Raw genomic sequence first — 3,455 nt, forward strand, 5'->3', positions numbered from 1 at the left:
GAGCTATTGAACTTTGAAAGCGTTAGCCGGCTGCATTTTTTTCCGATCGGCGGCTTAAAGTCACGGTTGGAAATATTCGTGTAAAATCGCGCCGGGTGGTACTACGAAATCACGTGAACTGCGAAACTATGCGGAGGAATGAAGCAGTTTTCTGTTTTAAATGGAAATCAATGGGATGTCCAACGATGTTACAAGTGAGCTACTTTCCTGTCAGACTAAACGGCAATGTTTTAAATGCCTAGGTATTCAAACTCGGTCCTGGCCACCGTAGCTCTGTGTATGTTGGATTTCGTTCCAACCACATAATTTTAACAAGATGTTAATTTTTCTTGGGATTATTATCCTCTGAAATCCATTGTCCAAAATAGCTATCTAATTTTTTATTTTTTATTTTTTTTATTTAAAGACTGACGTGAATCAGTATGTGTTGCTATATTTAGAGTAATTCAAAGAATGTCACATTATACTTGGATCACAATTCATCTGTATGCCATGAAACACCTTTAGTAGGCAACTTACTGAAAGCAACATGAGGGAACTTCCAGCATGGTTGTGGTGGGCACCAAAATTTAAAATTATTGTGCATACAGTGCTTGCCCTAACTGTCTCCAGTTGTGAGTATATTGAAATGATCAAATAAGGGTACGCAAGGATGTCAACCTTTAAGGGTACGTGAGGATGTCAACCTTTTTTCAAACTAATGACAAGAACATGTACTGGACTTAAGATACCTTTTCAGAATTCAAGCAACCAGCTGAAATGATCTCTCAGTTTTACGTTGAAAGCTTTACATTAAGTGTGCTGACGCCTGTTGACTACTCTCAGAGTACATTAGAAACCAAGACATCCACTTTTTTTGTAGAATGCTTCAGGACTGAAATTATGTTTATACAACACAGAAACATGAAACAGCTGAGCTGTACAAATGTTTATAGGAGATAGTCAATGAGATAGTCCACCCATGCTGACAGATGAACAGTAGTATGGCCCTGTAAAGTGTCTTGTGAGCTGATGGCTGTCTTGTTTGATTTACTCCCCACCCACTATCCCCACACTACCAGGGTCAGCACCACATATGCATTCACATGTGCATGCATGGAAATACATATACACACACACACGTTTTTTACGTGTGTGTAAGGCTAAAAACTTCAAACTTTGGAAACTTATGTTTTATTTTCGGAGCTTTGCCTGTTGTGATTTATGCCTTTTTATACTGTAATGTGCTGGAAACTTTTGATGTGATATTATATATGTCCACTAGAGGGCCACCGTTACCTTCTGGAGGCTGTGGAGAACAACTGTTTTCATTGGAAGGTTATGTTCATACTGCTGCTGATGCATTTTCCCATGTGAATATTTTTAACTGTGCATAATGTTCATTAGCATGTTGGTGTGTTTCATCTGAGAAAGAACAGACGAAAATTAAGGTCTGCCAAAAGGTTAAATGTGACTTGCCAGATAATTTATTTTGCAATGTAATTTTTGCTTTTTTAAAATTTTTATTCTTATTTTAGAAACAATATTTTGCTCTTTAACGTATTTCCTAAAGGTGCATCCTTGGATTTTTTTAAACCGGTTTCTACTTTCCGAGAATGCCATAGTGAATTTGGGTGAAATTAACGTGTTGAACATTGCACCAGTGCTGTCATTGCAGGAGATGGGTGATTAGCGTTTCCAAGGACAGCTTGCTTTAAGCCTGCCAGAATTTTCCATGTCAACATCAATCACACATTCATAGTTTAATTCCCCTACTAGGTGGAGAATTAGTATTTGGATTAGCTGTCGGTGCACGAAAGTACCTGTCCAAATCCATTATACTGGGTTGCGTAGGATTAAGTGGAGTTTTAACATAACCAGGCAGCAGCCTTTTTTTAGTTTTTTTGACCCATATGTGTTATAGACCTTTTTTCATATGAACAATTTTTTGTAAGTAATTTTCAAGTGGATATCGTTTAAATAAAACTGTGTCACGGTAGCCCATGGCGTCATCAGTAAATCTGCGAGGGGAGTCATTTCTGGCCATCGCATGTCTGCCTTGAAACAAACAGGAGACCTCAAGCCACGCAGCGGCTACCCCCCGTCGGGTGGCTGTTCCGCAAAAAACGTGAGCTGCGTGCTAGCGTGATTGTGTCTCCTAATGGCTGCGGCTTAGGGATTAAACATGCACTCCAGCAGAAGAGGAGGGCAGTCACATTGCCAAAAGGCCTGCCAAGACAATACTGTGTGAACCCTGAGCGTGCGCTCTTTCTCCCTTTGTTTAGGCGTGCCTGGTCACCGTGGCCTCGCTACAATAGTGTCACAGCATGTCCTCTGTGACACATGCGGGCGGAGGGATTTGGCTACACTTGACGCCAGCAGCGAGACTTCAACACTCCCAATTCGTCTGGCCTCTCAGTCTAGCAGTCTAGAGGTCTTCAGACATCCAACATTGGCTAAGATTTATTGGCTTACTTTGTTATATATATAACATCCTTGTGCCTAAAACTTGCCATGTGCATCTTGTAGTTCCATCCTTGTGACTAAAACTTGCCGTGTGCACTTTGTAGTTCCCCCACTGCTTTTGTAAATGAGTGAAGCTCTGGGTCGTGAGTCTTGTCTGAAAGCAGTCTATATTTCTCCTGTGTTCCAAGACTTTGCTTTGCCTTCCCAATGACCCTCTGCGTGTGGCGGTTCGTAATGCCCGATAAATGATTTAACAGGGCAAAGCAGTCGCACAAATTCTGCATGGGGAAAAAAGGATTGTCTGACCTGTTTCCATGAGTTGTTAACAGCATGTGCTCCCAAAAGCCCAAGGCTTTCTGAGGCTAGAGTTCACGCACGCCTAACCTTCTCTCCCCCCCCCCCCCCCCCGTTCCTTAACTTACTGGCCCTGTCTGCTCTTTCACTTACATTTTTGGGTTGCTGGCGAAGAGACTTGCATTTGTCAGTTGCCAGAATAAACAAATAAATCATCTCTGTGTCTGGGGGCTGGAATAGATTTGCATTGTACATTTGCATTAATGATGTAAAATGTGTACGCGGCATGGCATTGAGGTTGCCTCTCCACTTCAAGCCCCAGAACATATTCAAATAATGTTATGATTATTTTATCCTTGAGGGTCTTTATTGTCCATTATATTATTACTGCAGTTTATAGCTGTTTGAAACCTGCTGCATTTTTTCTGTGCATGAGTAGGCTTGAATTTAATTCGCACTGTAGGGATTTGATATTGAGAAAAACAGTAATGCCACCATCACACGTATCAGCACTGGATCTGTTTTTGTTATTTATTGTATTGAAGAGGTAGCGTTTGTACCACTCGCATGTAGGTGTGCCCCAAGAAGATGTGTGTCTTCTTGGGGCACACCTAAATGTGTGTCATTTAAACAAAGAATGCATAGAAAGGTGGAATATGGGAAGGCAGTGGGTGTGATAAATGTTCTCCTTTTCAAATATTGCCAGACATATGTTT

The sequence above is a fragment of the Anguilla rostrata genome, chromosome 12, assembly GCF_018555375.3.
Source record: "Anguilla rostrata isolate EN2019 chromosome 12, ASM1855537v3, whole genome shotgun sequence".
NCBI lineage: Eukaryota > Metazoa > Chordata > Actinopteri > Anguilliformes > Anguillidae > Anguilla > Anguilla rostrata.